Here is a 12,735-nt window from a genome sequence, read left to right as displayed (position 1 = left end):
GTCTTAAGAAACAAGAATATTCTCTTATATAACCACAAAACAATTATCAAAATTAGGAAATTAACATTGCTATGATGCTGTTATTGAATCTACAGACATTAACATTTCTTCAATTGTCCCACTACTGTCCTTTATACAAAAGAAAAAAAAAATTTTCTGTTCCAAGATCCAATTCAGAATCACATATTGCATTTCATTTTCATGTCTCTTTAGTCTCCTTTAATCTAGAATAGTTAGTTCTTCAGTTTTTAGTTGAATTTCTTGACCTTGACATTTTTAAAGCGTACAGGAGAGTTATTTTGTAAAATGTCCTTCAACTTGGGTTTATCTGATGTCTCTTCATGATTTGATTCAGATTCTGCATGTTTGGCAAGAATATCATAGAAGCCATGCTATGTCCTTCTCAGTGCTTCATATCAGGAGTCACATGATGTTGGTTTGCTGTTATCATTTGGTTAAGGGGTGTCTGTCAGCTTTCTCCAATGTAAATGATGACTCTCCCTTTGTAATTAATAAGTATCTTGTGGGCAAAACCCTTTAGTATTTTGAGGGTTTTGGTGGCCAGTAGGAATGGCTGGCACAGTACAGGTGGAATGGCCCCTCGTCTGCGTTTCCAATTCCTTCTAGATGAGATTGACCAGAAGCTTTCCCAGGACTTCTCAGTTTTATTAGTCAGGACTGGGCTTCTGGAACCTCTCACTGGGACTCTCTCTTCACACTCCCACCTCCTCTTCCTAACCTAGAGGTCGGAATATCAATCTGCAAAACAACAGGGGTTTCAGGTCCTCCAGGTGACACCCTTCCCACAGGAACTGAGCTGTTAGTTAGTCACCCTGAATTAATCCCTTTTAGGCATTTCTTTAAAATTCTGTTCTCTCCTCTAATTCTCTGGCTCCCCAGTGGGCTGGTAGATCAGGTGTTAATATCACCACTTTACAGATGAGGAGCCTGAGACCCCAAGGGGTTAAATCACAGTAGACAGACCTCATTTGGTTTTTCTGAATTTGTCTGTGATCCCCAGCCCACTCTAGAATCGGTATTTATTCGCCTTTCTTTGAAGCCATAAAATGATGTGCTGCAGTGCTGTAAACATCATTTAATTTCCAAAATGGCTGGCATTGTAACCTGAGTGTGTCTCATTGCCGACAGTATGGGAAGGAGCACCTTGACATTTCTGGCTGTGATTTCAAGTATCCTCATGTAATAGTTATAGCTTTCATCCCTCAGAGCACATAGACACTCAGAAAGAGGACAGCAAATACAAAGAAAGAGGCCAATTGAAGACAGCCAACTTAGAAAACAGCAGGGCCCTCTTTGGATGAGAGCAAGGCCAATAGTTGTTGTGTTTTTTTTGGCCAAACTATATCTCAGATTGCTAAATAAAAGATCTTAGTATCATACTATCTGTTATAAACCAAGCTGCCTAACAGTTTAAATGAGTATTTCAGTAGCCATACTCTTCCTGGTCACACACATGTATATGTGATACAGGTTCTTGTGGGCACATACACCTCTGTGTGTTCAGACATAGAGAGATATTTACACACTCTGTGCAATGCGAAAATATATGAATCACAGGGGAATCTATTTAAAATATCGATATTCTTAGTTAAATCAACGTGGCACAATGTCATTGCACATGCGAGCTCTATTTTGAAGGCCGAGACAGGAAATGGAGACCCCTTCTCCTGAAGTGCTGACTGCAATACCAGAATGGGCAACTGGCTACAATAAGCCGGAATGCCCAGAAACTACACTTGAACTAATGCTTAAAACCTGACGGAGACATACTTCATAGTTAATCTGGTTACTCGGGGTTTATTTCACAGTCAGAAGTTCTTGTGATGGAAGGGGCTCCTGCTGGCTTCTCCCAGACACATGACTGAATTAATGAATGAATGAATTCAACTTACCGGAGCAGATTTAAACTGCTTACTGAAACAAAATCTGGTCATTTTTCTTCCTTCCGTTTTCTTTTAAAAGATAAATACGAACCTCATATGGATGCTGTAAGAGTCATTAATCCTTGATAACCGACTGTTTTATCTTTTGATTAAAAAAAGGCAGGCTGACTGACAGTGAGCTTACAACGGCAGGCTCATTAACAAGCCAGGTTCAGATGTGGCCTCGCAAATAAACACCCCGCATTCCATTAACCAGGCTGCACCCAGGAGCTAAGGCCGCTGTGCTCCTGGCTTAAAATGCAAGGAACAGGTAAACTCGCTTTGTCTTGCTGAACCAGCAGAAAACGCTCAAGTTTTTTTTTTCAAAACCAGCACTTTCTGTGCTACTACCTGGTTGTCAAATTTTAATGGGTGCTTGTTAACAAGGACTCTGAAATATTGTGATGTATGTGACCACTGGCAGCTTTCCGGCTGCTGTTGGGGTTGATCACGGGGTATTTTAATAGGCGCCTTTACAACCCTGGGGGAGGGCTGCTTAAGGTGGTCATTGGGGTTCTCTAACACTCGCAGGCCCGGGGTGGAAGGGCACAGCCACTGGGAAATGCTGGGTCTCCAGAGCCCAGGAGCAGGGATGGAGGGCTGCTGGACTCCCTTGCGCAGAGTGACAATTCTAGGAGGGTGGGGATCCCCCAGGCAGTGTTTCCTTCAACTGCCAGCCTGAACCCAGGAGAGGTTAGGGTTTGCCTCTGCCTGCCCTCAGAGCGGCCTCTATTTAAAACGCACCTCCACTTAAATGAATTGGGGGAATTGGTGGGGATTGCTCACCCTCCCTCTCCTCTTTTTTCCCTTCCTCCTTGCTCCCTCCATTTCCTCTTCTTCCTCATTACTCTTTCTCTTCCCCCTTCCCCGCTCCCTCCCTCTTTTCTTCCTTTCACTTTCCCCTTCCCCTCTCCCTTCTCCTCCCTTCTGTGCCTCCTCTCTTTAGCTTTTTCCCATAATTCTTCCATCTCTTCCCTTCCTCCTTTCCCCTCTCCTTCCCCACTCCTCTTCTCGGTCTCCTCATGTGCATTCAAATCTTTTCTACTTTGTGTCTCCTGCTTCTCCTTCTCCCTCCTTCCCCTCTCTTCCTCTTTCCCTCCCAACTTCTTCCTTTTCTCCCCTGTTTCATTCTCCTCTCCCCTTCCTCCCTTTCTCCTCTTCTCCCCTCCTCCCCCTGCTCCCCTTTCTTTCTCTTCCTTCCCTCCTTTTCTTCCCTAATGCTCAGTCCAGAGTTTCAGAGTATCCAAATGTCTTCTGTTGGGTGTTGCTAGTAAAATGCCACTTCTCAGTCAGACTCCAGCTTGCCTGCCGTTTCTCCCTCAGCCTCTCCCTCCCCCAACCCCTCAAACACTCAAGAAGCTAAGCCTGGTTGCTGGATTGTCAAGGACGGAGGGGAGGTGGCTTCTTCTTGCTTTAATCTGTGGCTGAGCACAAAACTGGGACTTGCAGGGCTTCAGGTAAGGGAGGTCTAACTACTCGGGAAGGACGCAGCCCAGCTGCTGAGGGTGCAGCTGGTCCCTAGGCCCAGCTCAGACCGAGGGGCCAGATGCTGGGCCATTCTGAACAGGGATCTTCACCTGGTTAGTGAGAATCACTGTTTTCAAAGGCTTCGAAATCAAGTTTTCGGAGAGAGGCCGGGTTTGCCTGGACCTGGAGGAGTGTGTGTGGTGAGTATGTGTTCATGTAGTGTGTAGTATGTGTGCTGGTGGTGGGAAATGCGTTTGTGTGCATGTGGTGTGTATTGTATGTACGTTCATGTGGTGGTGTATGTGTGGTGTGTGGTACGTGTGCGTGTGCATGCATATGTGTGCGTGCAGCGCTCTTGCGTCTCTGGAGAGAAGAAATGAATGCTTTGTCAGGGGAGGAAGGTGACACTCTGCCTAGAGCTGCCCAAAGCCTCTGGGCACCAGTGCGCTCTCAGAAGAGGCAAGAGTGCTTTGCCAGTGGAAAGCTTATTTTGCCCAGCAGGACCAAAAATCCAATTAAAGAAAGAATGAGGGAAATGTGAAGTCTGGACTGAGCACTGGCACCTCCCCGGCCGACTTCCTTGGCAGGGATCTCTGCAGAGGGGAAGGCCCAATGATGGCTATGGGGATGGCTGACCAGAGAGGCTCCCACGCGCCATAGCCAAACACGGGGGCAGCTGCCAGCGGCCAGGGCCCCGCCTGTCCCCGCAGCCCAGCGCCACGGCTTCCTGCAAGGACCCTCTGCCGGTGGTCCTTGGTGTGGAGAGCCAGGCTGCTTGGCAGCAGTGGAAGCACCTCCCCAGCCCCGGCTCTTGGGCCATTTGAGCCACCCACCCGCCTGCGCCTATTGACATCGGTGAGAATCACACAGGCAGATTAAAGGCAGCATATGGCCCCCCAACTGGAAGCCAGCGGAGCTGAACCAACACTGGCAAATTGTGTTCAAACCGCATTGAGAATCCTGGCAGCTGCACCTGGCATGGGGAGCAGCCGGCGACCTGCATACAAAGGGAGTTTTATACACAGGGGGCGGTAGCAGCGGTGGCTGCGCTTCCACCCCTCCCTCCTTCAGCCCTCCCTCTCCTTCCCTTCCAGCCAGAGCTGGGCATTGGCCCTGGGAAGTGGGGAGCTATTTGTCCAGGTTTCTGAACCTGGAGAAAGGAGGGTAGCTCCTATTTAGAGCTTCAAAGCCAGGATGGACTTATCAGGGTCCTCTAGGTCACCCCCTCCATATCTAACTCCCCCCACCCCAATTTAACAATGGCCCGATTTCCCTAGCCATGAAGAAGCAGGGAGCCCACAGGGGACAGCAGGAGGCCTGCAGCATTCCCAGCTTGACCCGTAAGGAAAAAATGGCAGTTCATCCTTTCCAGGCTCTATAGGAGAGCCCAAGTGAGGAAGCCTCCAAGTGTCCCCTAGCACCAGGGTGACATGCTGGCTCCTGGGCCTACCCTTGTCTCCTTCTGTCCAGCCCTGTCTAAGTAAAAAATGGGAGGCAGAGACTTTTTTTGTTACCTCATGCAAGACCGGGCAAACATTATGTAACTGACATGTAGAAATAAGAAACTGAGTGTGATGGAGTTGGGGGTGCTAAGAGACCAATAAACTTGCAATAAACCAACTGAACTGGGTGGAGGCAGTGTTTGTGGAATGAACATGCAAAATGAACTTGGTAGCACCTGGGTAATCTAGGGTGCGCTGCAGGATAGCTGAACATGCTGAGTGGTGAAATCAGGTAGACCATGGGGATGTAAAATGGGGGAGGTGCGGCGGTTGGAGGGGCACCTGTATCATGGAATAGGAATGAGAGAACACCATCTCCTGGCCTCTTTTTCTTTCTCCATTCTATGAGATTCCTAATTATTTTTTCCCAAAAGATGCTTCATCCTGGAGGACAGCTGCAACCACATGAAGTCATTAAAAATGCTCTCATGTCCCTACTTCCCCCTAGTTGGCATTGTTGGAGGGGAAGTCTGGGGAAGAGAAAAATCAAAATTCTTTCCACAGCATGGCTCCCACACTCTAGAGAGGCTGAGCATGGGGCCATGATTTGACCTGCTTCCTGGAACCTGTGGTGATACTATGTTCCTGTCAGGCCACCTTCCTGACCCGGCCTCAGTAACTGAGAAGTAGGGTTATGAGGGAAAAGGGATGGTTGGGACATCCTTAGACAATGTGAGGTGGAGATTTTGGGATGGTTCTTGGGCAGAGGAGAGGGAGGCTGTCTGGAATCAGGCCCAGGGGGCTGGGAGTACCACTACCATAAAATGGGGGAGGTGCGGTGGTTGGAGGGGCACCTGTATCATGGAATAGGAATGAAGGGAGGGCTTTGGATGAAGGGAGGGCTGTTAGATGTGCTGCCCAGCCATTGGTTTAAAAGCAACCTTGGTGCCCTGTTACCCTGGCCTGGATGTCAGAAGCTTTCTTCTCTTGTAGCTTGGGAGACAGCCATTTTGAAAGACAAGCCATGGTTGTTAAGCATATTCTATGTGCTATGGACAGTCACATGCAAGAGTTGGGGTATAAGATCCTGGGGATGGCCCTGCAGGAGGGCTTATTCTAGTTGTTGGTTTACGTATATGAGGAAACCAACAACATAAGGTTAACTTGCCCAAGGTCGCTTAGTGGTAGTTGGTGGGGCTGACCCCAGCTGTCCACCACTCCATGCAGACTCGTGCTGTGGGTGTGGCTACTTTTTTTTTTATCATCCAGTTACCTGTGGTGCCTGGCCCTCCACAGGCAACCAGGGCAGGAGACCCCCTCACCCTCAGAAGAGGGGTAGGTCACCTGTGAAAGAGAATAGTCAGCTGTGACTGCTCTTCCTTGGGTCAAGGCGAAAAGGAACATTATGGAAGGAGTAATTTTTGCTTGCTTTTCACTATCCATCCCTTCTCCTTCAAACCCAAATTTTCAGCCTATCTATGTTGATGGGGGCAGGGCAAGGAATCACGATTTGCCTGTAAGGATGAATGGGAGAGGCTGACACTTCCACAAACAAGGCTGGGAAAGTGCTGGGGACATCCTGCTTGCTCTCCTAGACTTTACAGAAATCCCCAAGAGCTGAGGAAGTGGGCTTTGTTCTGGGTCTTGGTGGGAAGATTTTATGCTAGAATGTTCTCTCTCTCTGGTCTTCATTTTTGGAAACCACAGTTCTGCCTGAGGGCATGTTGTACCTTCAATGACTAAAGTAACTGTTGGCTTGGGCAACCAGCTTTCTTTTCTATTTTGAAACTTCATGTGCCTATGTGGTCAGAAATGTACATTGTAACTGCAACAGTACTTCATAAACAAGCTGTGTGGCAGTAGTGACTCTCAATTTGCTCACATCTCCTGTATTCACCTGCTTGTGTCATCTCCACTCACACTGACTCTGGGTTTCACAGTGTGACTTGCTTTGGCCAATGAGATACTATCAGACATGATTAGTAAAGGTTTAAAAATGCCTGCATGTTGAGACTTGCCCTCTCTTTGTGTTCTTGAGACCCCTATAACTGCCAACAGGTGAATATACCTGGGTTATGCAGCTGGAGATATGTAGCCCAGTCACCACTGCCACTAGCTGACAACCAGCACCTACCACCAGACATGAGTGAGGCTCTCCTAGACCAATCAGTGCCAAGCAACCTGCCAGCCGACCACAGCTACATGAGCAAGCCCAGGTAAGTCCATTAGAACTGCACAGCCTAGCCCAGTCCAAGCTGTAGACTCATAAGCTGATAAATGGTTATAAAATATATTACACAAAATTTGTATTTTAACCATTTTTAGGTATACAGTTGAGTGGTATTAAGTACATTCACGTTATTATGCAACCATCTCTAGAACTTTTTTTATCATTCGTGATGGTTCTTTACATAGTAAAGCTCCCTGATTTACATGGTGTGGGTGTTGCCACCAACTCCATGATTGTCTTACAGTGATGAGCCTGCCTCTGAGTAGAGCCAGATGGGAGGCTCAGGCTGGGTCATGTGGCTCTGTAATGGAACCCAACATGAACTGAAAGAGAACACACTCACGGTGCCTCTGCTGCAGCCACCCCTCACCCCACGATAGCTTTTGCTTCTGACAGCCCCACTGTGGAGCTTGTCTGCGTCACAGGAGTCAAGGATGCTGCTCTTGGAAGAGGTGGTGGATGATTAAACACAACACTGGCCTCCTGCCCTCAGGCACACTCACCAGTGATCCTGAAGGAGCGAGAAGGAGTCGTTAGGGAGGAGAGAGGCACAGCATTTCAGCAGATAGTGCAGAACACAGGCGGCTCCTCTGATGAACTCAGGCGTGGGATGCACTTGAACCTGTTGTTTACGGACCAACTGTCCGGGGCCTGGCACCTGACCTCGTGCTCAAGGATGAGCTCTGACAGTTGCTAAACCAGCCCTGCTGTCCTTGCCACTTCCTAGCTGTGTTACTTTGAGTGAGTCACTTAAGCTTTCTTAGCCTTGGTGTTTTCATCTGTGAAAATAAGATAATGGTAGTGCCATGTCTTAGAGTGAGGATTAGATGAGCCAGTTCTGGACACACTAACAGATGTTTACTTAATATATGTGGCAGACAAGATTCTCCCTCCCCTGCCCCAACCTACCATCTTTCCTCATCCTTTGTGGGAAGGGGTCTTTGGAAAAAAAAGAGACAGGGAATTTGTTAGCAACAGAAATTATGCCTTGAGAGGCATCTTCAGTACTAGCTAAAGAAATACTCGTTTATCTTTTGGATTTTCACTCTGAAGATCTACAGCTTTCTTCAGCCTTGATGTTCAAGTTGGGATTCTAGGGTGGGCTGAGAATGTAGAAATAAACAGAGGAGGGATAAAAGAGGAGGGAGGGAGCAAAGGAACTTTTGGATGCTGTGGCAGACTGCTATAATATTCATTTTCTTTATATTCTTAGGTAATATAACTCCTCATTTCTAGTTCGGCACATAGTCATCCAGAATAAAGACGATATTTTGCACCCTCTCTTACTGCTAGGTATGGCTACATGACTAAATACTAGCCAATATGATGTGATGTCTTGAGACATCTTCCAGGACCTTCTTTAACAGGAGTTGGGCCATGCCCTTTGCATTTCTTCTTCGCTCCCAATATCCTACTGTTTGGAATGCAGATGTAATAGTTGGAACTCTAAACACCAATTTGAACAATGAAGACAAAACCACCCCAGGTATGGCAGAGCAATGAACTGGATGGAACTTGAGTCCCTGTTCCGGTTACTTTTGGTGTCTAACAAACTACTCCAGAGTTTGTGGCTTAAAACAGCCATTTTCTTGTACTCATAGATTATGTGGGTCAGGAATTTGGGAAGGGCTTGGCTGGGCAATTCTTTCACTCTTGATAGTATTGGCTGAGGTCACTCAGTGGTATTCAGCTGGCTGAAGGGCTGTTCTGGGAGATCCAAGACAGCTTCAGTTGTATGTCTGGAGCCTGGAATAGATGACTAAAGATTAAGACTGCCAATCAGAGCACCTATGCATGGCCTCTCCATGTGGCTTGGCATGCTCACAGCATGGAGGCCTCAGGGTAGTTGAATGTTTTCCATGAGCCTAAAGCAAGAATATTCCAGTAACAAGGAGATAACTGTATGGCTTTTTGTGATCTGCCCTCAGAAGTCTCTCAGCATCACTCTGCCAACTCTATTGGCCAAAATAGTCACAAGCCTGTTCAGAGTCAAAGGGAGAGGAATTGGACTCTCCTTTTTGATGGGAGAAACATCAAGGTCACATTGCACAAGAGCATGAGGGATGAGAGAGATACTGTTGTGGCCAGTTCTGGAAAATACCACCTGCCACAGTCCCTGAAGTTTCAGGGAACAGAGCTGCCATCCCAACCCCAACCACCTAGCTTGGAATTTGAGTGAGAGATACACTTTTGACTCATTTTGGGCAATCTTATTTTTGGTCTTTGTTGCTCAGAGTCAATCACAGATATCTCTCTGCATGGACTTTGAGGCACTCGAGAAAAGTGAAAGACTATTTAGCCATCCCCTGGACTTAGTGTAAATTAGTGTTTGGCTAAAATAAATTTTCTTTTCTAACAGCAATGGATAGTATTTCCACCCACCTGTCCTGCCCTTCAAGACTTTGAGGCCAAAATTAAGATATCTGTGTACATATAAGTTGTACACACATACAGCAGGCAGTTCCTCAAATAACATCCTTTCATTATAATGTTGATGAGATGCTGTGGGAACATAATTTTCATTTATATCAATTAGCCTATGGTAAAATTGGTTTTGTTATTCATTGTTTCCTTTAGTCACAGAACCTATCGATGACGTTAAGTAAGGTCATTAAGCATATGTGTCAGAAAACCTTAGCGACATTCAGGGGCTGTAGACTGGAGAGGGACCTCTACTTCTAGATTAATGTCAGGACACTGCTTGTAGTTCTCAGGCTGTGGGAGTCTTATTCTGAGAGGGTGTCAGAAGCATGTTCAGTGTTCACAGGCTGGTTCTGGAGGCCCAGAGATGAAGGTCAGGTGTTTCGGGTCTCTGAAGCAGGTGTGTGGTGGTGGTGGTAGTGGGCAGGAATGTTCCAGAGTCTTTATCAGCCAGAGGTTGAGATAAAACACAGCTACCAGGTCACCACAGGTAAGAAATATTCCCTTTGGCCGGACTTGACCAAGCCAGGAACCCAGAATCTACTGGTTGATGAGGTTCCTAGGGAGTCAGGAGTGAGTGAGAGGAGCAATTCATGATGGTGGCTCACCTGGAAGGTTCTGGATCCAGACTGCTAAGTTCAAATTCTCACTTGCCACTCCCTAGCCATGTGACCTTGGTCAGGTGACTTCATTGTGACCCAGGTTCCTCATCTGTAAAATGAGCCTTACCGCATTAAGTTGTTGAGAGGACTGAGTGAGACAGTAGATGTTCCAGTGCTTAGAATGGTGCCTCAGCCAGTGCCATTCTAAATCCAGCTGGGGGGCGGAGGGAAGTCTGGATCAGCTCCTTGGACTTGCCAGTAGCTGGGCCCCATTCTTCTCATGATGCTGGCAGAAGCATCCGAGGGCTAGCCCCGCTTTGCAAGTACATTGCAAAATTCTGCTTGCATCACCTCTGCCAGCATCCCGTTGCCGAAAGCAAGTCACAGGTCCAAACCAAAGTCAAGGGCTGGGGAAATATACTCTACTTCTAGTGAGAAAAACTGCAAAATTACATGTCAAGGGGTATGGGTGGATAATTCTAATGCAGGGAGGGGAGAGGAATTGGGGAACAATGATCCATTTACTGCTTTATCTAACAGCCTATAAACCATCTGTTAAAACTATATGGAAATCTACCAGAACCATCTCTAGGTCCCTATGTCAGTGGTTCCAAGATATTATTGTGTGTGTGTGTGTGTGTGTGTGTGTGTGTGTGTGTGTGTGTGTGTAGTAGTGTAGAATAAAGAGCCCACTGTCCTCCCCACCCCATGAACCCTTGTCCTAACCCAAGTACCTTGTAACTTGCTGCCTTGGGCTCAATAAATATTTGTTGACTGACTGATAAATACAGGCTGACATTCACAGGGACAAAGTGAATCCCATTGGGGCTTGAACTGAATATCAATGAGTCTGAGGATGACCTCTTGGCTCTGAATAATGGCGAGACCTTACCTCCAGGTTTTATCACATGAATGGAGTTTCTGGTGCTCCCTGCCCCCACTCCATGACAGCCTCAAACTCCCACCATAACGTCTTGAGCTGTTTGTACTGCTCTGGGCTTTCCTGTGTTGGGTAGCCAGTGGACAGATATGTTTTCAGAGGCAGTTACCTATGTCAAGACGGCTGCCATGGGTGATGTCAGGTTGGCAAGATGTGTGCAAGGCAGGGTCCACGCCAGGAGGAGTGGGGATAGACACACGTGTCTGCCAGATGCCGGGGCTGTGAAACCAGGGGGATGTGCAGGCAGCGTGGGGTGGTAGGAGGGATGGGGAGGCTCTGCGTGGGAGAAGCAGCTGCCTTGCCGCAGCCATTGAAGACATGCAAGCTCCGGTCAAATACTGATGAAGAGCTGGCGGCTCGGAACGAAGAGGGGTCCTTATCTCGCTGCTTCCCAGGGAAGAGAGTGAAGAGGAAGTCCAGCAGGAGCCACAACAGCGGGTCTGAGCTTCAAAGGAAGGCTGCAAGCCTTAAGTTCAGTGGGTAGAGTTTTGAAGGGGAGAGATCCCATTTATTTTTATTTTTAAAGTAATTAATATTTCTTCCCAGTGGCGAAAGTAAATCATGCCCTATTGTGGAAAATTTGGAACTTACAGAAAAGTGTAACAAAGATAATAAAAACTACTTATAATCTCTAGCTAGACATCAACACTGTAAACATTTTAACACATCTCCTTCCAGCCTGTTATAAATGTGTACACAGCAAAGTGGTTAAGAATGTAGGAGAGGAGTCTTGCTTTCTGTGTCATTTTAGATAAGTTATTTAACTTCTCTATGCCTCAGTTTTCTTATCTTTAAAATGAGGCTATGAATGAATAGTACTTACCTTATAGAGATGTTATGAGGATTGAATGAGATGATCCTGTAAGTGCTGATACATAGTAAATGCTTACTAAATGCTAGCCCTTATCAATATATTTCTATCACAATTTAGATCAAACTCTTAAATTTTTGAATACTTCTTGTTTTCTCGCTTAATGTTTTACTGTGAGCATTTTTCTGTATCATTAAGCACTCTTATAGAGCATCATTTTAAATGGCTTCAGAATTATGTGCTCCATGGATTCATCACAATTTATTTGCAATTTTCTTGTTGCTGGACACTGTTGCTGTTCTTAAGTTTTGTTAATATAAATAACACTGCAATGAACATTTTTGTCAGGCGCTCCTTGAATCTGTAATTTGTTTATAACATTTTTTCTTGTTATGAAAGCATAATATACTCATTATAGAGAAAATATTTAAATACAGAAGAAAATAAAGAAGATAATAAAAAATTATCATTGCGTGTGTATGTGTGTGTGGGGAGAGAGAGAGAGAGAGAGAGAGAGAGAATTGAGAGAGAGAGAGATTGAGAGAAAGGACTCTGTCACCAGGAAGGTGTCCTGGGCTAGTCTGCAGTCTGTCTTAGAGGCTCCATCCAGCGCCTGGCAGCATAAACACTGCCAGAGTTAAATAACAACCCAAGACAATATGTGGGACGTCACAGAGCTTTAAGTGATTAATTGCCAACTAAGTATTATGAGTTTCCTAACCAGCGGTGTTTGCTCCAAATGACCAGCTGGGACATGGGGAATCTTTAGGGCTTTTAAAGAATGCTTTGTTCTGCTGTGCAACAAGTTTTCCAGAGTCTTTACCAGCAAGGAAGCTTTTTTCCCTAAGGGCCTTTCAGACAAAGGGGCTCTAAATATCC

At 46.3% G+C, this 12,735-nt stretch overlaps 1 long non-coding RNA gene across 1 annotated transcript; it reads left to right on the top strand.

Moving 5' to 3' along the window:
- The first annotated feature begins 3,086 nt into the window (after positions 1–3,086).
- LOC120619085 (uncharacterized) lies at positions 3,087–8,864 on the top strand. The gene is made up of 4 exons (XR_005657354.1): positions 3,087–3,400; positions 5,417–5,527; positions 6,911–7,068; positions 8,296–8,864. It is a non-coding gene; the product is annotated as an uncharacterized LOC120619085 (long non-coding RNA).
- Positions 8,865–12,735: the final 3,871 nt, after the last annotated feature.

Source organism: Pteropus medius, unplaced genomic scaffold (genome assembly GCF_902729225.1).
Source record: "Pteropus medius unplaced genomic scaffold, Ma_sr-lr_union100, whole genome shotgun sequence".
Classification (NCBI taxonomy): Eukaryota; Metazoa; Chordata; class Mammalia; order Chiroptera; family Pteropodidae; genus Pteropus; species Pteropus medius.
The sequence above is the reverse complement of the archived record's forward strand: the minus strand, read 5'-3'. Positions and strand labels throughout refer to the sequence as shown.